This window comes from Ciconia boyciana, chromosome 25 (assembly GCF_034638445.1).
Source record: "Ciconia boyciana chromosome 25, ASM3463844v1, whole genome shotgun sequence".
Classification (NCBI taxonomy): domain Eukaryota; kingdom Metazoa; phylum Chordata; class Aves; order Ciconiiformes; family Ciconiidae; genus Ciconia; species Ciconia boyciana.
Window position 1 is genome coordinate 1,234,433 of NC_132958.1, and position 21,685 is coordinate 1,256,117.

The window sequence follows — 21,685 nt, forward strand, 5'->3', positions numbered from 1 at the left end:
ACGCATACGGGTGCTTTGCTGCTTACATCTATAGAGATGCACTCAGAGATGAGTAGACAGGAGCCAACCTTAAATCATCCATTTATTTATACTAACATTACCGTAATGGATAGACGATGCACAAGCCCTGCTGGATACGACGGAGAGGCAGACGTAGCTTTTAAAAAGCTTAATGTTGAGTGCAATAAATTCTGCAGTTCAAATTTAAACAGGACTTGAAACTTTGCTCTATTTAACATCGCTCTGGCACAATGCTCTCGGGGTACGGAGGGAGCGGGGAAGGGCGATGAGAACAGAGTGAGTTTTATTCCTGAATATTTTTTCCCCTCTGGCAATGCTGCTGGAGCTGGGGGAAGGTCGTAGAGTGGCTTCGCACATGGGGAATGAGCAAGCCCTTATTTATGGGTTTTAATCATTAACACGACACCGCTTCTGGCAGCATCAGGCCCAGGCAATCATTAACTGCTGGAAGAAATGACTCAGCCGGCATTTAATGCTCGGGACCAACAGGGACCGTTCAAACCGCTGGACGTCAACCAGTGGCCAAAATTTGGGGGCTTGGAGCCATTTGAGGGGGTGATGCTGCTGCTGGAGGGAGATTTTCCACTGGCAAAGCCCTGTCCCCCTCCAATGCCTGGAGGATGGGGATTCCCTTCCCACCCCACAAATCACCCCAGGCTTTACAGGCAGCAAGTTTCCTATAATAATCCAGTAAAACAAAAAACCGAGGCTGCAGGAAAACACGCTAAACCCTCCGAGGGGCCAAGCCGTGCTATTAATGTGCCCTCGGTGGTGCTTCAGTCAGCTCTGCATGCAGCCAGCATACCAAGCGCCTTCAATAAAGATGCTACTTCTTTCCCCGAGTGGGGCTCCCCAGCATATTAATTGCAAATCGCTGGCACAGCGAGCTTGACAAGCCCAGGCACCCAACTGCCACTCAACTTTGCCAGCTTTACCTTTGCAGATTAAATTTTGCCCCCCAGAAACACAGAGAGGACCTTAAGCAGGATTTGGTGGTGCTTTCGGGTAAGGAGGGGATGCAGGGGAACGGGGCTTTGCTGGGTGCAAGGGGAGTCCCACGCACAAGCAGAGATGAGCCCTGCGCAAGCAGCCAGAGGGGAAGAAGGGGCTTGGGGAGCTTTTAGGATAGGTTTCATGGTCAAAAAACTAGATCAGGGGCCTGGTGGAGATCCACACAATGATTTTGCTAAGCTGCTAGATGGAAGTGGCTGCTGCAGGCTGCCTGCTCCTCACCTGGCCCCAGCTCCAACCTCTGGCCCAAGCTGGGCAGCCTGGGGTTCCTCAGCTGCACCCAGGAGCAGGTCAGCCAAAAAACTCCTTAGCAGCCCCAAAACTCATTTAAATGGGATAGGAATGGCCACGTCGCAGCTAGAAGTGCTAAGGGAGCAGCCAGTGTTTGCTGCTTTGGTGCCTGGGTTCGCTGCCTTAATGATGCCCGTTGCATAAATTAATTAGTGAGGCTTTTCATAGGATCCTGCTGCAATTCCCTAGAGCCAAGTTAGGACTAGAAAGTGCTAATTTAAGGTTTAGCACTTCAGCCCAGGCAAGCTCAGGGCTGCCCACACGGACATGCTGCAGGGATGGGATCCATCCTACCCTCTCCGAGCCAGGGAAACGGCTGCACACCACAGCCTCGCTCCATCCTTCTTCAGACGGACACGAGAGCACCCAAATTATAGTTACTGCCAACTAATTTAACATTTAATTCCATGTAAAGCGGTGCTGCTGCAGCTCTCATCTGCGCTCCTTTTGCGAGCAAGCCACGCTGAACATCCTACATGGGAAAAAGTTTTGCAGATGAACAGTAAAATGGGCTTAAACAGCAAACTCCCTGCTCACCTCCCTCAGCATCAGGCTGTCAAACCATATTACATCCCCTTTGCTGATGCAGAGTTTGGTTTTACTCCCTATCATACCAGAACCGTGGAAAGCAAGAGTTTTACTCATCCCTGCGACTTCATTAGCAAATATTTGTGCTAATCTTAACCCCAGTTGCAAGCTTTGATGTGGGATTTCTAAGGCTTTAACTGACCACTTTTGCCTGTGCCTTTCAGCACTGTCATCTCTGTTGTTGCAAAACTCCACACTAGTAAGAATTCCTTATTTAATGAGAAGATAAGCCCTGTGCCTTTATTTTTCTCCCCAGATATACTCTCAAGGCTAGTTTTTCCATCTTCATGGGCAATAGCAAGTCCCATTCCCTCCTTCTCCCAGGTCTTTCCAACCCTGCATCTGTCCTGCTGGAAAAAAATTAGCCGAACACTGTTTACACCCGAAGCTCGAGCCACGCACAGGAGTTGTTTCTCTTTATTGGGCCGTGAATAAGCCAAGTTGCCAGTTTCCAAATGAAATCCTACATGTTGCACTCCAAGTCCAAGCTATATTTAAGCACCAGATCCCATGTTACGCGCTTCCCTCGGCTTCGCTACCCCCTCCTGCAGCAGCTGAAAGCGCCAACCTGTTTAACAAACACAGCAACAAATGAAAAGACCTTCCATGGTGCAATCGCATTACTCGAATGACAACTTGGCCTGTATTTTTTTTCCCAGGCAGTGATTAAAGTGGAAAATGTTAATCTGTGCTGCTGCAAACCACAGCACAGCTGGTTTGCTACGACCATGAGCACAGCAGCTATAAAGAACAAAGTGAGCAGCAGGGGGGTGGGAGGAGAAATCACTCCGAGGAGTTAAGATAATAAGCAAGCAATGCTGGAAGATGATGAGCAGGAATAAAACCAAAGCATTAATGTGCAATTTTCTGATTTGTAAAACACAACAATTACATGAAGAGGATAGGAAGCGGGGCTTGGAGGTGCCAAGCCCAGCGTCACGCTGCAGCCACCGTGCCCACGCCATAAAAGCAATGTGGAGAAGAGGAGTCGCTCGCTCCTGCGGTTCAATTGCACTCAAGCATCTTCCTGGGTCAGTATCGGTCTGCAGAGCATCACTTTTAATAGCATGGGACAGAGCAGTCCTCCACCAACCTGCGTTATTATCCCCTTGGGAAGTGACTGATACTCCCGGCCTCTGCAGCTCAAAGCCCTGCAATTTAATTAGAGAAGGTGGGACAGCATTGCCTTCCGCTGGGTATTTGCAAGGTTCATATGTGCCCAGAGTTTCTGCCGCCTTCCTTCCTTGCAGATCCTAAAGACCCCATTCACTGGGGTCACTTCTTTTTTTTTCCCCCTGTTCCCCTACTTTTTAACTGTCTTGGTGTCTCCTTTCTGGCCGGTTGCTCTGCTGAGCCTCAGTGCTGGAGCTGTGCAGGTGGATGCAAATGCACAGAGCTTAGCTGGGTTAAAAAAAAAAACACCCACACAGACACAGTGGGACATCTGACAGATACTGCTTCAGCAAAATATCGCTTATAATTTGGGCTAGTACATGCCAAAGGGTACAGAGACTGCCAGGCTTATAGCCCCAAGAAATCAGTTTTTTCCAGCAGAGAAGTTATAATTGCAAAACAAAGATGAAGTTGTAGCTCATAGTTGGCAGCTTTGCCTTTTCCTGTCTTTTTTTTTTAAGATTATTTATTAGTTCATAAAACTCAGGAAAACAGGAATTTGATTCCATTTTCTATGCAAGCTATGCTCCCTGCGGCGCTGGGTAAAACCCACTGGGAAGCCACAGCCCCAAAGACTCTTTCCAAAACACTGAGTCACCGCAGTTCTCTCCATTAATAAGCCTCGCTAATTAACCCGCAACAAACAAACTCATTACATGGGTTCCCAACACTAAAAATAACTCAAAACTAAAAATAACCCCGCTTTACCTTGACCTCACGGTCTGTGTGGGGTCCAGACCTAGGTCTCCGCCTGGGAAATGCGGACAGAGGTGCTGCAGTTTTCCTTATAGCCATTTCTCACTCCTGTGCTAAGATTTAGTCTCTGCCACGGATATTTAATCCATTGCTGCGAGATACCTGGCTAAATATGCTAAATAATAAAGCCATGGGGCTGCAGAAGTTATCCAGCAGCTTGGGCTCCAGTTTGGGGAAAAAACAACTTTCCCCCTCCACTCTCAAGGAGTCAGATGGGTTTAGTTATGCACAAATTATTCTGAGCATGTATTTTCCTTGTTTGTTTCCCCCCCCCCCCCCGCCCTTAATTGTGCATATTTTCTTTTTTAAAATCAAGAACTTCTTGGAAGTCCCCAAGCTTGTTACAATTTGCCCAGAATGGGAGCCACTGCAATCAACCACCCGTAATTTCATCCCCAGCAAACGTTCCTCATGCGATTTGCTTGGCTTTTTCCAGCAAAAACTCTGTGGCAGGATCGACCGCGCTGTCACGACGGGTACAATAGATCTGACGTCAACCAACGTTGCAGAGGGAGCTGCACCTTTCCACAGTAAGTCACAGCAGATATCGCAGAGATATTTGGCAACTCAGATGCTCGATGCACGGTTAAACTGCTAACGTATTGCCCGGAATCTGAGAAAAATCCATCAAGGCCACGGCTTGTAAGGAGACATACAGGCTCTTTCCAAACTCCTTCCCACCAACATGCAACCAACCCTGGACCAACACACACCATCCTATGGCAACAGAGAAAACCAAAGCCTCTAATGCAATAAAAACCCTCAATTTTGAGCCTCTGGCTCAAATGCCAGAGCGGCTTCTGGTTTTTCCCCAGCCACACAAGCCTGATTTACAGCCCTGATGATAAATAAGTGTTGCTTAGCCCAGCCGTACAACCCTGCTCTCATTCCCAGGCTTTCAATTAGGGAGCTGAAAAACACCCTCCTGAGGATATCGGGGTCCAGGTAGCTCGGGATTAGTGCCCAGCACTAGCAATAAGGACTTGCTGCCCAAAGCCACCATTGACAGTAGAGGATGCTATATAGGGAGAGCAAGAACCTATAGGAGAAATTTAAAAATCACTACCTGTGCACACCCAGAAAAGCTTGTCCTCGCTTGCTGAGCACCTCAAATAAAAATGTGGAAACTGGCTTTTTTTCCTCTTGAAAAAACACATGCTGGAGCAGGAGGTTGGGTTCAGCAGAGCCCAGTGATTTGCCCGTTTAATGGTCTTCTCCACACCCAGGGCTTCAGGGCTGGGTTTTCCTCTATAGGTCTCAAGGAAGCAATATGTTTCACAGAGGTGATGCACAGCCCCAGGGGCTATAACCATGGAGTAAATTCATTTATGTTCCTGTAATAATGCAGCTCTGCTTTATCACTCATCTCTACTCAAAAGCCTCCCAGGCTTAGCTATTTCCTAGGCACTTGAGACCTTGAAGCAGAAATGCTACTTCAACAGCTTAAGAAAAAGTCTTTTTAGGTCTTTTCCACCTTCCGGAGCTGAGCCTTATGTCTTGGATGTGATCATGATGATGATAACTCAGCCCTAAGTATGGATGGAGACCAGGGAAAAACAGATCTGAACTGGATATTAATCCTTATGGAGCTTTGGCACAAAGTTAGAACCATGCAATGGCTGAAATCAACCCATCGCTGACTATTGTCCCTGAAAAACATGTTTCTTAGGTGGATTTAAAAGCTTTTACGCCTCAGGTCGTTGCAAGACATAAGTGTTAAAAAGCCCATTGCCTCCCACTACAGAATCCTCCCAGCTTCAGCTCCCACTTGTAGCCGCACCAGATCCTTTAACACACCTTGGAGGACCATCCTTGCAGCAGGAAGAGATAAGGATAAAATTCCATCCATATGGGACCCAAAAGCAGTTATGGTGAGCGACTAGGTGATGAGAAACCAGTCTCGGAATAGGAGATGCCCGCTCCAAAAGTCATCTTTCCGAGACCCTGTAACTGGCAAAGACACGAATTTGTGAACTGGACCAAGTTGGTTTCCCAGGGCCGTGGAATTGCCAGCTTTGAGAAGGATAAGATCGGTAACAACTGGCTGGAACTTTACAGAGGCATTCCCCACAGAAAGCTCATCACGGCATTACAGACGAGAGCTAACGTCTACCCCACAAGATAATTTTTAGCAAGGGGAAGACGAGACTCAAATTAAATTGTGCTGACATTGCCAGGTGGAGAATGAGACCTGTTTGCACATTATTGGATATTGTCCAGCAGTACCGGATGCTAGGGTCCAAAGACATAATCAATTACGTGAACTATTGGCAGATGAGGCCAAAACGAAGGAATGGATTGTATTCCAGGAGCCGCTGTTGAAAGACGAACAAAACGAATTACATAAGCCAGACTTAGTATTTGTTAAGGAGGATCAGGCCCTAGTAGCTGACATCACTACTAGGTATGAGAGTAAACCAGCATCGCTGGCTGATGCAGCAGCAGAGGAAGTTAAGAAATATCAACACCTAAAAGATCAAATTCAAGAATTGACGAATACCAATACTATCAAATGTATAGGATTTCCATTAGGGGCACGTGGAAAATGGTATCAAGGCAATTACGAGTTGTTAACAGAATTGGGACTCTCCGCTTCCCAACAGGAAAAGGTTGTTCGCCATTTATCAAATCGGGCGCTGTTTTCTTCAGCAGACATTGTACATATATTTGTTAGTCAAGTCCAGACTATTGTAAGATCTTAATGGATTATTGAATTGTAATTGTATCATTTAATGAACTGTTAATAAACTGATTCTTTCTATCTCTCTAAGCCAGGAGCCAGACACCCCCAGGAGTGCCAATGGTGACAAAAAAGGGTGACAAAAGCTGCCGAGGGTGACAAAAGCTTGTGTTAGGGTATTATTAGCATGAAGGGATGTTATGGGCTTGGAATCGTGATGCGTCATCTATCCTGCCAAAAGACATTAATCACCAGTCTTTACCTAGGTGGATGGGCCACCTTTACTTAACCCAGAAAAGGAACTTGTATAATTTTATATATGTTCGATAAATAGCCAAATGCCTTGTCATCTAATTAGCGATGTGCATGAACGAGATTCCCACTGTCCCTACCTACTATCCAGCGAAACCACAGCCAAGGGAACAGGCTTGGCAGAATCAGCGGGGAAAGTACGACTAATAGGGACAAAGCCAGTCCCTTTGCTAAGTTGTCCTAAAGAGCCAAAAGCCAAACTTCAACCCGAGCAGCACAGAAAGGAACCTTAATCCTCTGCAACCGCAGCATTAAACACCCTACTCAACCACACCGGGGAGAGAAAAGCCATCATCTCACGATGGAAAACAATCCCAGCCATGAGTAGGACAGATATATTTTGGTACAAGTTGCAAATGTGAAATGCTTATAAATCAAATAAGCCAGACTTTACCTGCAGACCCAAAATCTTTGCATGCCACAGACCTATAGGGGTTACTGGCTACCACCTCGTCGCAAGATCGTAATCTTGGTGTGATGCTGTTCTGCCAAAGTTGCTGTTTCTCTCCATACACGTTGTTAAAAGCCAGCACAAAGCCAGGCAATACCACCTCCCAACAGCTCCTCTTTGCACCAAGTAGTAGCAGGATCCACTCATTTGATATCCTGGCGAGAGAAAGGACTTACAGCCAGAAACGTCTCATAACATCTGGGGGGAGGGGGGGGCGGAAAGAAAAATAAATCAGGGGAAATAAGAGAATCTCTGTTGGCCAAATAAATGGATAACACCTACTCCACCTCCAAAATGTTGCTTTTGCTGGTGGTCACGGACCAAAACCTGCTCAGAGACAGCAGAGCAGTAAAAAAAAAAAAAAGGCACAATAAAGGATCATCTCACTTCTCAGTGCCTTTTAACTCCTATTTAGTGTTGTTCACATAAGTTTTGGAGCCCCCAAAATAAATGGGAAGCTCTGAGGGGATGCCAAAAGGCACATTTGTGTGTACCCAGGCCCCAGATAAACAACGACGTCGTGTTACCACCGCGCACGTCCTCGGGAGCGCAGAAAGCACGTGAAGATGCCCAGTATCTATGCACTGAGCGTAGGCCAACAGCCAACTCCAATTTCTCTACAGTAAATGCATGCTTTTTTTTTTAATCCTTCAGTTGCTGCTTCCTTAGGTGTGTCAGTCACGCTACAAGATATTTTCAGGCCAAGTGTGAGAAAATTTGGACTGAAGAGTTTATTGCTAAAAATAGTCATACTCCCTTGAAAGTCACCTTCCTGCAGCCTCTGTCCTGCACTGGCTCCAGGGAGGGACAAGCCCCCCCAGATCACACCAATTTGCTATTTTAAAACCATTTTTGTGGCATCCACAAGTTTAGTTCAGCTGCTTGCTAGCAGAAGGTCTCCAAAGGGCACCGGTTCCTATTGCAGATTGAAGTTCATGCAGGGGAGAAGCATTTGGTCTCCGTCCCCCTTCTGCAGAGGTGGTCGGGTGGGCTCACACAAGCTGCAGAGAGTCTGTGCCAGAGGATAACGCATGAGCAATGAAATCAGGCAAAAAAACCCCCCACTATTTATTCTGTTGACAGCAGTCCTGCTGCCCGCAAGCCTTTGGACCTTCCACGCCTAAAGAATAGGGAGCAGGGGGGACTGCAAGAGCTAGAGCCACCTTCCAGCCTCACTCCTCCCCTTAACACTTGAATATCACCCAGATCTGAATTTCAGCCTCAAAATATTAAACTACATTTCATTTCTTTATGGCTTTTTTCCTCTTACGCCCCAAAACAATTGCACCAGCTGCTTTAGCAACAGCTTCACCGCTCTGCATCCCCGCGGCAGTCGGCGTTGCTCACTTGATCGACGCAAGTACAGACCTCATGCAGCTGGGAAAATACGGACTAAATAACTCTCAGACAGACCTTTAGAAACATTTAACATCCAAGGCAGAAACGCCGAACACAAAATGAGTCACTCAAGCAGCCTTTCCACCAGCGTTCCCCATTGCAACCCAGTATGGATCGATAGCACCCGTAACCAAGAGCCACCGCTTCTATTTGGGTTTTGGAATAATAAAAGCACTGAAGGTTTTATAAATCCCTAGTTCTTGCATAAGCCAAGAGACATCAAATCCTGATAAGCCTCTGGACAAACACACCAAACATATGTTTAGCCATATTGTCAGAGATTAAATCCCCAATAAGAAAAGTGGGTTCTAGATAGAAAAATACTGTTTAGCATTAAATAGAGGTTTATCTGTGGGGGAATGCCATCAAAGGTACCCAGGGCAAGTATTAATTGCCATTAATGACCAGCCAGACAAAAACTCCAGCTACTAAGATAAATTAGAGCTGCAAGTCATCTATGTCAGCACTAATCAAACCTTGCTGGATAAAACACAGCCGCCGAGCTCAGCACTGCACAGCTGCGAGGGCGGCTCTGTGTACGAGATGCCTGGCATGACAAAAACCTCTTTTTCAAAAGAAAAATAAGGATTGGCATTAATTTTAGCATCCCTGCCTAATCCTGAACGGGTGCTGGATCAGGTGGTCCAGCGGTAGTTTCCTTTTACAATGATATTTTGCCCTAAAGGTATTTCTTCCAGCACCAGTCTCAGCTTGAACTCATTGCACAAATGACTCATCTGTTGCAGGAAAACCAGCAGCCACAGGGAGGAACCCAATTAAAAAACAAACAAAACAAAAAAACCCCACCAAACAATCACATACAAAGGAAATAAAGGCAGTTTTGGCCAAGGACAGAGCAGCTCTGCTGGCCCAAAATCCCAGTGCGGCACTGAGGGATCCGAATATCAATGCAATATCCGCCACCTGTGCTTCCTCAGAAGTCAAAATTTAAGTGGAAAACATAAAAAGATGACTGTGTCTGCCTACAAATCAACTCCTAACACCCCCCCGCTGCCTCCCTCCCCCAGCCGTTTCTGCCTCCCCTTCAATCTTTACCCATTCCCAGTAGCCTTTCCCAGGTTCAAAAACCATGGAAATAATTAAGGTCTTTTCTATCTCTTGCCTTCAGGAGCTTTATCCATCCTGACAGTTGTTGGAGCCGCTCATGATACAATTACCTAATCAAGCCCTTCCTCCGGCAGCACGCACCAAGGAGAGGAGGCAAAGCCCATGCGCTCCCTGAGTGGCATCAAGGTGCTGGCAGGACCCTTTTACCATCACCCTGCCCCAATGCACAAGGGGATTTTTTTACCTTCCCCCCCCCCCCCAGAACAGCAAATTCATGGCTTAAAGCTGTTTTTCTTCAGCCCATAAGCTTCCACCAAAGACGCAATCTCGTTTCTTGGACTTGTTACAACCCTAAAAGAAGCCAGGGGGAAAATGCAAACTCACCTATAGGTATCTCTGCTGTCCCCCACCCCGCAGCCAGGATCTCCAAGGACAGCATCTCGGCGCTACTTCCCTTTGGAATAAAACAAGCGCCTTCTCTTTTAAGAGCAAAGCACATTAAAGCACAACCTGCCTGGAAATAACAGCACTCGTCTGACAACACCTAGCACATTTAAAATTTGGCAATTACTCAAACGCCCTTAGGAAATGCTTTTAAGGAAGGAATCCCAGGCTTTAGTTGCACCAGTCAGCTATTTATAACCTGCCCAAAAAAACCCCAATCACGCTGCAGGAAGCCGTAACTAACCCAGGAGTTTTCTATGGGAATTCAGGGCCAGCAGGCTCCCGGCAGGATGCCGGCCAGCAGTGAGCAAACCCTGTCCGGCTTAACACCCAGAACATTTCTACTCAACCCAAGCAATGGTTGCTACACCCAAACCATGCAGTGCAATTGCTGGATTACTAGCAATCGAGCTGCAAACCATTCAGGGAAGACGTGCACGAAGCTGGAGATTTGCACGGAGCCCAGATGCCAAAATCCTCCCTCAAATTATCCCTAAGTTTCCCTTGCAGCAAGGCCAGGAGACTCCACATCCTCCCACCAGCTCCATGCTGTTTCCCCTCTACCCCTCCAGCATCACAGCAATGAGCCAAGGTGAGGCACATCCCTTAACAAGCTTTTAATTACCCAGAAACAAACAATATCTTAGGGCACAGGCTTGCAAATACACAAGTCAATGCCCAAAAAAACAAGAGGAGGAAAGAAGAGAGGCAACCCCAGCAAGATGTATTGGGGTTTAAATTGCTTAGAGCAATCATCCAATTTAGCCCACTTCATTTCATTTGCGCACAGCCTAGAGAGCGGGGCTGTTTGCATTACAGATAATCTCTGCTCTTCATTTAGAGCACTTTTGGCAGATGTTGCCAGGTCGAAATAAAGCCGTCATTTAATAAATAAAAGGCCAACACTTGGAAATGCACGGTGCTCTCACCGTAACGAAGAGTTATAGCAAGCAGAAGAGCGGCGGAGGCGCGCGGCTGTTTCTTTGTGTGCTGCAAGCCAACCGCCGAAGGGGCTGAAGCCAAACCAGAGGGATTTTTCCTTCTGTCAATGCTGAAAGCAGGAGTTTGCAAGATGATGTGACCTCCCAATAAAAATGCCATCATTAGAGACTATGAGCTTGCACCACATCCTGCTTTTGCACCCATTAAGTTTTCCTCCCCAGGTCTTGTTCAGGTCTGTTGCTCCTCCTCTGCCTCAGCGGTGGGTTAAATCAGGTGCTGAGCAACCTCTGAAGTACTTTTCCTAGGAATTAAGAGCAGCTTTGCTAAAGCTGTAGCAATCCCCCCAAAATCCCACAGATCACCTTCCCCACCGCATGCTCTCTGACATGCCTGGGCATTTGGTACAGGGAAAACATCAATAAACCCGTCCTCAGCCTGGGATTGCATTGCCATAGCTCTTGCTGCCAAGACCACAGGACCCGAGATTTCTTTAAGTACAAAAAAGAAAAGACGCTGCTGCACACCGGCACAGAGGTTGTGGCCGGCAATGCTTCGAGCTTTTCAAAAGGACCCTACACTTTCTTATCACAAGAGCCCTCATGACAAAAAAAAAAAAAGAAAAAAAAAAAGAGAGATATTAAAAGCTTCTCAGAAGCAAAGACTTAGCAGGTGCGTCCACCTCCAGCGAGAGTACCCGAACCTTTGGGCTCCTGCATCTTGCAGCTTTGGTTGAGAGGCTGCTTCCAGGAATAGGGGCTTTTTTTCCCCCCCCAACCCTCTACAAGTTATTGAATTCATCAAGATGACAACAGCCAAGACAAAATCAGGTCCCAAAAGTTCCCATCTCAAAGATGCCCACAGCTTGCAAGAGGGGAGCAGGGGGAAGAGAAAAGGGATTTGCAGAGATGTCTCTCCTTTACAGAGAAGTTGGAATAGGGGCCAGCAAATAAATAAAAATTATCACATCATGCATTTCTTATTCTTTCCTTAATTCTACCAACTCTTTCCTACAAGGAGGCTGGCTAACTTGCCAAAAAAATTTGCCCCAGGAGCCTGACATACCCTAACAAACCCCATTTTAACCGGATTTATTCCTTCAGGTGGCACAACGCCAATGGGGTATGGTCAGCCTTGCCTTATACCCAGCCCAGGATCGCTCGGGTTAAGCGCAGCTTAATTGGGTGCCAAACACAACAAAAGCCATCGGGCTGCTGAGCATGCTCTAAATCCCCAAAACACTACAAGTCTGGCATTCGGAGCACGGTATATTGTAACCTCCAAAAAAGCCTTTCTCAGCAGGCAACGGCAATAACAGCAAAGCCTGCACAAACCTGCCAACAGCCGCGTCCCGTGCACCCCGTGCCACCGAGTGATCCTCAACCCTTTTCATCCCAAACCCCCCACGTCCATGGACATCGTGCACTTAATTTGGCCGTTGCATTAAACTTTGTACTCCAAAAGCATTTCCTCCCGGCTCTCGGTACAAAATAGTAAATAATTGAGGCAGTCAGCACAGAGACAACTGCGCACGTGGCTTTAGATGCCAGAAACAAGCAGCTGTAGAGCATCTGGAGCAGACCTGTCCCCCCCAGCTACTGAGCACTGCTTTGTACTTTAATTAAATAGCGGCAAACGTTGGTACAAGCTGCATACCTTTTTCCTTAATTAATTAATTTACTGCACCAGACCCTTCTGCCTTTCCGAGCATCACCTCAATTCTCTTATGTCTTCCAAGAAGTGATTTTGAGAAGAAAAAGAAAAAAAAAGGAAAGAAAAACCCCACAATTTAATTTCCAGTAGCAAAAGTCCACTGGATTTTCCTCCTCAAGACACATTTCTGCCCAGCAGTGGCTCCTCACCTTTTCATATCGCCAATTCAAGTGCTAATTCCTCCTAATTCCTCTCTCCCCATCAGCCGCTGTCAAGAATTATTCCTCTTTCCCTCTTTTATTGACTTTGAAGCTGTAACAGAAGAGTTTTCATACTCAAACGAATTGCTCACCTCTCATTCAATTTGGCCAACACATCTCTAGCTGTGCTTCTACAGTCTCAACCAAATTTCAAGCTGGAGTTATTTATGGCCATCAGCACAAATTGCATTTTGGGAGGGGGAAAAGAAGGGAACAACCACAGCTAAAATAGATTAACCACTTTTTTTTTGAGCAGCTAGAGAGCAAGATGCAGTTTAGCTCATGCTAAAACACTTTGGGCAAGTTTTCTTTACAATTTATCCAGGTGGAGAGAAGGGCTCAGCTGGAGAGAAGGGCTTTCCCATCCACATGTAGCTTTTGCGACTAGTTCACTCCAAATTCGTGATAGCACAGGGCTACACCTCCAGCCCTCCTGTCTTTGCAATTAGAGGCTCCATAACACAAACCCACCCAAAGCTCTGGTCTTCCTTGAGCCCCAGCATCTGAGGATGTTTAGCCTTAGTTTCAGGACAGCATCCTTCCCACACAAATCCCCACATCCCCTATCGCCTCCAAGCTGAGGATGCACACACTCAAACATCCCTTTCCTAACAGCTCGGCATAAAATACCCACTTTATCTCCTGGAAGATTGTTTCCCAGCAGCTTCAGTATTTCCACCGTGAAATAACGGTGAGAAATCCCAGCCAGGCAAGCGAGCTGGAGACAAAATACACGTGGGCAATGGACCTGTTGTGGAAGAAGGGCTTTTATTTGCACAGCTCACCCTCTCCAGCCCCTGGGGTCAGAAGGTTGAAGTTTCGTATAGAAATAGCCTTCTGCGAGGAAGCATCTCTCTCTCGAGTCCTCTGGCAAAAGCCGATCTGAATCTCACTTAATATTGCATCCTTGCAAAGAGGATGAATTAAGAGGTTCTGGGAATTGAAAATAGTTTAATTAGCTACTGCTTGGTCTAGGGCCCAGCTCATTAATTCATTGACAGCTAGGGAGAGCTAGCAAAACGGATTTTACTGGAGGAGATAATAATTTGTAACCACAAATATTATGAAGATAGCATCACTGCCATCTTTTTTTACAAGGCAAGCAATAACTGGAGCTGCAAGAGGTGTTTGCAAAACAAATTCCTCTGCAACCATCATCTGGATCAAGTCTGCCAGGGCTCGCCAGCCCCAGGCATGAAGTATTAACTTTACAACCCTGCTGTTAAATTCACCCAGTTTACAAGAGTCATCAGACTCGTGGCTACTAGTGAGCCACAAGACTCACACTGAACTATTTTTATTTAGTATTTGCAAGCATTTGCTCTCAACTGATCTCCTTGTGCCACCCCAGCTCCATGGCATTGGGTTAGGTGCTGCTGTTACCACTTCCAGCTAGGGAAAAAAAACCTTTTTCTCCCCAACTTTCCTCTCCCCATGCAAACTGCCAGTCTCTGGCCGAGCCCTTCATCACTATGACCTGCTTCAAAGCTTTGCAGGCAGGTTTCCTGCTAAAACACAGCGCTTTGGGCTGGCGATGGGCTGCTGCACGAATTTCGCAGCCCAGAAGCAACCCTTGGGTGTCACAACAAGCTAGCAGGTAGCTCAGTTGCAAAGTTGGGAAGTCCAACAGGATATTGGACTTCCCAAGCCCCAATAGCATGAGGGTGCTCAAACAGGGACCCAGAGTGGTGGGGAACTGCCATCCTTGGAGATGCTCAAAGCCACTGAGGCATGGACCTGCGCAAGCTCATCTAAGCTTGCGCAGCTTTGAGTCCTCCAGAGCCTTTCCCACCCAAATGGTTTGCAGTCCTCACAAGGAAAAGCAGGAAGCAACTTTCCTGGAGCTGGACACCACCAATCACATCGTCATTCAGCCCATCCATCTACTGATGTATATCTGAGTGGGTCCTTCAAGGCCCCTTAGGCTGTTCTTCCATGGAAAAGGTGACACTTCTGGAGCAGCTACCCCTGTGCTGCATTTGAGGTTGGCCTCAGCATGGAAACCTGGGTGGAAGGGGAAGAAGAGGTGAGAAAACACCAGGGTTTAAATCATCCAGAAAGCCTGCAGTTCTCAGCTTTCAGATGCAAAACAGAGAGCAACTAGAATCCAACACCACGGGAAAACATCTAAGAGGAAGACAACCACAAAGAACCCAGAGACAGCATGGTCAGAAGACACCAAGTCTGGTTTCATCTACTGCATTGGTCACCCAAGGCTCTTCACCTCTCCATGTCACGGCTGCGGTGGCTGGTCACTCCTGTGACAGAGGCTAAAGCCCAAACCCCCATGTTTACAACCCAAGAGGGTCTTGCCCATCACTGCAGGCCGTTTCCCAGGGCTGGAGAGGCAAAGCCAAATCTATGTTTCAAGTGCAACAACACAGAGGTGGGACAAGCCCAAACCTATCAGTTCCCAGAAGATTTTCTTGGGAGAAAGAGGAAGAAATGCATCTCCCCTAGGGTTGAAACACACCTCCAAGCCACGTCTGCTCTGGGGTGCCCACAGCCAGATTTTGCATGCTTTGCTTTACCACCAGCCACCCCTTGCAAGGCTGGGACACCTGCACCAGGCTTCAGTGATTTCGGGCTGAAGATGTGTCAAAGAGCAGCAGGAGGCTCCAAAAAAGGAGGGAGAAATTAAGGAGCAAGCTGCCGGGGAGAAGTGCAACCTGCCTGGAGGAGCCCAGCACTCAGGGCAATGCAAACACCAGCTCCACTTCTCCTTTCCATTGGGAATTGCTCTTTCTATTTGGGGCAAAAGACCCAGGAGGAGGCTGGCCAGTCCCTGCACACTTGGGCATCTGCCAAAGCAGCACCAGCTCCACCTTCTTCACCCCTTACACCTGCACACAAGCTATTTTTGATCTCATTAACCTCTCCCCCCCCATTAAGCAGTGCCACCAGTTAACAGAGAGAGAAGAGGGGCAACCCTTCCCTCTCCTGGTCCTTTGGATTCCTCTCTGCAGCTCACCAGTAAGAGACAAAACTGCCATTTCCATAGCAAACTGCCCCAGCTCTTCTTGCAAGAGGTCACAGCTGGTCCAGGCTCATCCCCATCCTAGTAATGACTGTTGGGCAGTTAGGCTTAAAAAAAATGAGCCAAGACATTGGGGACAGGGCAAGTAGCAGCCACCCCTGTGTACAGGCTAAATGCTTTACATCCTAAATCCTGCCCACAGTCGAAACTCTGCAGACCACCAAACTGCTGCACTGCCAGCTCTGAAGTTCAAAGCAGAGACATTTTGCCTGGGGCAGGGGAAAAGGCTTTTGAACTTCCACAAAGGCTTCTGAAGAGCACAAAGATGGGTTATTCATCCACACATGCAAAGCATTTGCTTAGGTTGAGCATGCCAAGCCTAAAATAATAGTTAAAGCTAAGCCTAGGTTTGAGCCTTCTTCCACCTGACATGGAGAATAAAGCAAGCAAATGAGGAGATGGAGAGGAATGAACCCTGCAATGAACCCCCTCAAGGCATCTTTCAGGGAGGTAGGAAGCTAAATTGAAAAGAAATTTCAGCAGGAAACACTTTGGGCCAAGTCAAATGTTTCTGGTGAGAACCTGCATTTAAAGTAAACAGCAAAAGTAACACAAGCTGGATTAAATCAGCAAATAATTGCCTACAGCCAGGAGAGGGCTGCTCAGCAGCTCCTGCTCAGGCAGAGGATATTTCAGCACTCACAGCCAGGTGCTAGATCAAACCCATCACTAGAAGTTTGGGATGGCTCCTTCAGGAACCTGCTATCAGCCCCTCCTAGATCAGCATTTTCCTTCCCCTGCTTATCTTGGTGTCACATATTGCATAGCAGCAAACACAACCCTGCATTTTATTTTGCTAGTGTGGGTTTTGCTTTTTTTTTTTTTTTAAATAATCCCAGTTATTTTCTCCTCTCACGCTCCAAAATCGAGGACTCCTCCAGCAGCTCATTGCCGCTGCAGGCAGCTTCAGAATCACAGCGGTATTGGTGGGTTGACTTAATTATAAGGCAGGATTTTAAAACCCCATCCTAAGTCACTTAACATGGGGTAGATCTCAGGCTCCCACCACGTCTCCCCAAATTCACCACTCTCTGCTGGCCCTTCCCCCATCGCTATATCTATTAAGGCTGTGATTTTGGTGGCTGTACAAATCTCTAGCACAATTCATAGGGTTTTGCCCATCACTACCTACAGCCTCAGGGCTCCACAGCGATGCAGAGCTGCAAGAAACCCCCCAGTTTATCCTCCCTCTTGTCTTGCTTCTACAGCCCAGAGCTGCTGCGGTCACACAAGGACCCTATTATGACAGGGATGCTGCAATGCAACAGTTTTAGGCACTTTAAGCTCACATATGAGCTTAAATCCATACTTACGAGCTCCCTTGATCTAGGAGGTCCACACCTCCTAGGTCCCACACCTCCCTACAAAGGTCCACACCAGCATACAGCAAACACAGCACTCCCTTATTCACCAGCTTAAGAGTTACATTGCTGATTGCCACCACCTAACAGCTCTTACCAGGGCAGGAGATGACTTACAGAGCAAACAATCAACCAAAACATCCTCAGAAACCTCATTTCTAAGGAAACCATTTAACACACTCCTTCTGCAAGGTCAGGAAATTTAAAAAAAAACCCACTGCTCTAAAGGGCTTTGCAAAGATTTCATACCACTGCAGCACTGCCCTAAAGAGAGGATCTTCAGCACCCCTTGCACAATACAGGCTTCCCCCCAGGGAAATAAATCCCATCTCATGCCACTCCCAACAAGGAAGCTTCACCCACCTCCTGCTAAAAAACATAAAGCAAACTTAGATTTAGCAAAGACACCACAGTTCAGAACCACACAACCTCCATCCACCCTGCTTTTGAGTCTCCAAAGCACAAGGACCTACAGCACAAAGCTACCTGGGAGCAGGAAGAGCACTCAATAATTCACAAACCACCCCAACATGGGAAACACCAACCACCTGCAAAATGCAACCCCCAAAGCAGAGCTCAGCTGCGCTCCATTTAAAGCCGAGGCAACAGTAGGGGTGAAGGTGGGGAGTTTGGAGTAGCGTGCACTTGCACACACTCTTGTGCAACCCACCTCGCAGGAGGCAGCTTGTTTCTGGGGCTTTTAGACTATATGATTTCCAAATTAATCAGGAGGAGCAGCTTGGCAAAATGAGTTCTTTCTGCTGATGGATAGCTAAGCATCCAAGTGCTGCTTGGTGCTGTGGAAAATGGCTTGTGCGGCTCCTCCCTGTCTCTTCTGCGTGCACAGGGGTGCAAGGACAAGCTGCTTCCCTGCTCTGCTTGAGGGAGGCACCAGGGCAGATGTTCCCTTCTGGATCCAGATGTTTTAGGAAAAGACTTTATTGCCTTGCTGGGTGCAAGCTGCTGTCCCCCACTGGTGCCATCCCCCAAATTTAAAGCACAGCTTGATCTACCTGCACTTACTTCACCCAAGTGAGAGGCCATGAAAACAACTCTGCTGGCAGCTTGCAAGGGATATTTGTTGTTTAGGACCTGCAGCCACGTTTTGGGGAGGTGACAAATCTTGAACCTGTTCCTGGTGTTGCTTGCGCCCGGCTTTATACGATGAGGAGATGGGGTCCAACCCCCAGCCAGGGTGGATGGAGGAGCTGAAACCTCAGAAGCTGGAAAAACATCATCTCTGATGATTCCCTTAAGGATGAGGCCAGTTTTTCCTCCCAGATAACCACGCTTTGTATGCGCTTGATGTTACGCTGGCCCCAGGGACTCTGCTGGGAAACCTAAAGCATAAGAGGTTCCTGTCCTTCTGGAAAACACAACAGGAAAAGTCAAGGTTTTCTCCAGCTGCCAGTTACAAAGCCTTTCTCTGTGCTTTGAAAGGGCTGATGATATACATGAAGGTATACGAGCGTACCCGGGGAAAGGAAGGAGGGGGCTTGTTGGAATAGCCCAGTGCGTTCATGCCCAGAATAGCACTGGCATCTTCCTGGGGACCCACAAGCATTAATTAGTTGTCAAAAGCTTGCAATAATCTGTTTGTTTTTGCCAGGCAATAAATATATCTGTTCTCCCTCACAGCTTTCTATCCTAGGATTGATTGATTGATTTTTTCTTTTTAATGCAATCTCTTCCAAAAGAAAGAAAACATATCCTTTGGGTGAAATCCCCCCAGACCGCCCAACGCTCAGCAGCCTGAACATGCCGATAAACACATGCCCCTTCCAGAGCCTGCTTTGGTCGAGACATCAGGCTGCATTTCAATTCTTTGCACGGCAGCAGCACAGGAAAAAAACAGCCGGTTCTTTTTACCAGGAGCGTGCAAAGGTATTGCCCCCCTTTTCCTAATGGGGAAACTGAGGCAGGAGGCAGGGATGTGCTCTCTCTCAGCCCTGCAGTGGTCCTTGGGGTGATGCTACCAGCTTGGAGCAATTTGGGGATGGAGGGAGTGGGAGAGGATTTGCTGGGGTGGGCCGAGATGGCTGCTAACGTTGTCCCTACCTGCCAGGGTGTCCCCTCCTTTGGGGTTCGCCCTTTGCCAAATTTATAGCAATGCCCCAAAACAGCCTGGCGAGGGGAGGGGAATTGGAAATGCCATCACCAGCGAGCCTTGCCCAGCCCGGGCTGCTCACCCATTCCTCCTCTTGCATTTTTAGGCAATGCTGCCATCGAGTGGTCCAGGAGCATCCGGATGTGGGAAGAGCGCTTGGCCACCGGCCTGGACCCCTCTACGCTCACCCAGGCAGCCCCTGCTTCCTGGGCTGCTGGAAACGCAGAGGCCCTGGTTGAAATATATCTCCTCCTTCACCCATCTTTGCATTAAAAAGCTCAGTCTCGCTTTAACAACTGACCTGGTGTTGAAGACTGAAGATTTTCAGTCCCTCAGGCTTCCCTAAGGGCTAGCTCCAGCGTAAGAGCCGAGCATCCTCCCTCCACAACGCTCAGCTGTGCAACTCAAACCCGAATTTCTCCCAGTTTTCGGGGAGCTGCAGCTTTACCTGGGAGTGGTTTCTCCAGCCCAGTGCTCCTCTTCCACCGATCTGGGAGGCTGCATCCCAAGAATGTGATTTAGGAGCATCTTTTAGCAAACCAGAGGGATGCGCTCAGCTTTCCAAGGCGATTTTTTTCCTCATTATTGGTGCATCCCAAGGGAAAACCAGCTCTCCTAGCAGGCAGCACCACAGGGGTTTTTTTGCCCATACTTGGCAATATACAACACTGGAGAGTAAGTTAAAATCACTCTTGTCTGGTAGGTATTATAAACCCAGACTGTGGGGAGGAGCAAATCTCTGTTTGCAGTTTAATTAGATTCCAACAGCTTATTCATGGGAGAAAAGACTCTTTAGTGGAGAAGGTTTCGCCAGCCCAACAGGAGCTGTGTTTGCTTTATGAGCGAAGGGGCACTAAAATGAAACGTCCTGTTTGCAGTGGTAGGAAGCCGGTTGCGCCGCAGCGGGAAGACCTTTTCCTTCTTCGAGAAGTCAAACATTTGCTTTGCTCATCGGGGATGCAAAGCACTCGCCGACCGCAACGTAAAGGCATTTGGAGAAATCCCACGGCTGTTATACTGGAAAGCTTTATAATTTATAATATATATAATATATAAGCTTTACAATTATCAGCATGTTTTAAACTCCCGGTGACTTTTTAGAGCGTGTTTGGTCCAGATGCCCATCAGCCCCCCAAAAGGATGCAAAGCACAGGACGGTTTTGAGGGCCAAGAGGTTGGAGAGGGGATGAGGAGGCGTGGAAATGGGGGGCGAGGGGGTACGGGGCAACCTGGGGGCTCCTGCCCGCTGGGAAGAGCGGCGGGGGGGTGTTGGGGACTGCAGCTCCGGGCCCCAGCGGAGCCCCCCCGGGCAGGAGGGAGGGCCCGGGGGGCCGGGGGAGGGAGGGCGGGCCGGGGGAGGGCTCTCCGTGCCGGCTCTGCCCACCGCCCGCCGGCACCGCCCGCGCCGCTTATAAAAGCCCCGGTCGTGCCTCGCCCGCCGCAGCCGGCTCCGCGGCACCGGCTGCGCCCCGAGCCCCTCTCCGGTCCTGAACCGGGAGGGACCCGCATCCCGAACCGGCTGCACCCCGAACCGGGAGGGACCCGCATCCCGCTCCGGTCCCGAACCGGGAGGCACCTGCATCCCGCATCCTACTCCGCTCCTGAACCGGGAGGGACCCGCATCCCGAACCGGCTTCGCCCTGAACCGGGAGGGACCCGCATCCCTCTCCGGTCCTGAACCGGGAGGGACCTGCATCCCGAACCGGGCCTGAACTGGGAGGAAGCCGCATCCCGAACGAGCTGCACCCTGAATCGGGAGGAATCTGCATCCCGGTGCAGCTGCAGCCAAGCCCGGAGGGACCCGCGCCCCGACCCGGCTGTGCATCCCAGGCCGGCTGTGCCCGAACCGGGCGGGACCTGCACCCCAAACCAGCGGTGTGCCTTGACATGGCCGGGCACCCTGCTCCAGCTGCACCCAGAGACAGGAGGGACCTGCACCCCAAACCAGCCCTGCATCCCAAACTGGCTGCACCCTGAACCAGAGGGGTCCTATACCCCAAACTGGCTGCACCCTGAACCAGGAGAGACCTATGCCCTGTGCGCCCCAAAGCAGCCGTCCCCCAAACCGGCAGGTACCTGCACCCTGAACCAGTCACGCACCCCAAAATGGCTGCACTCTGAACCAGGAGAGACCT

The 21,685-nt window shown here is 48.6% G+C and overlaps 1 protein-coding gene across 2 annotated transcripts in view; it reads right to left on the minus strand.

Annotated features, from left to right (window-relative positions):
• Positions 1 to 21,685, minus strand: part of LOC140643957 (tetraspanin-15-like) — a 98,258-nt gene that overhangs the window by 47,481 nt on the left and 29,092 nt on the right. The gene's annotated exons all lie outside the window — the stretch shown is intronic.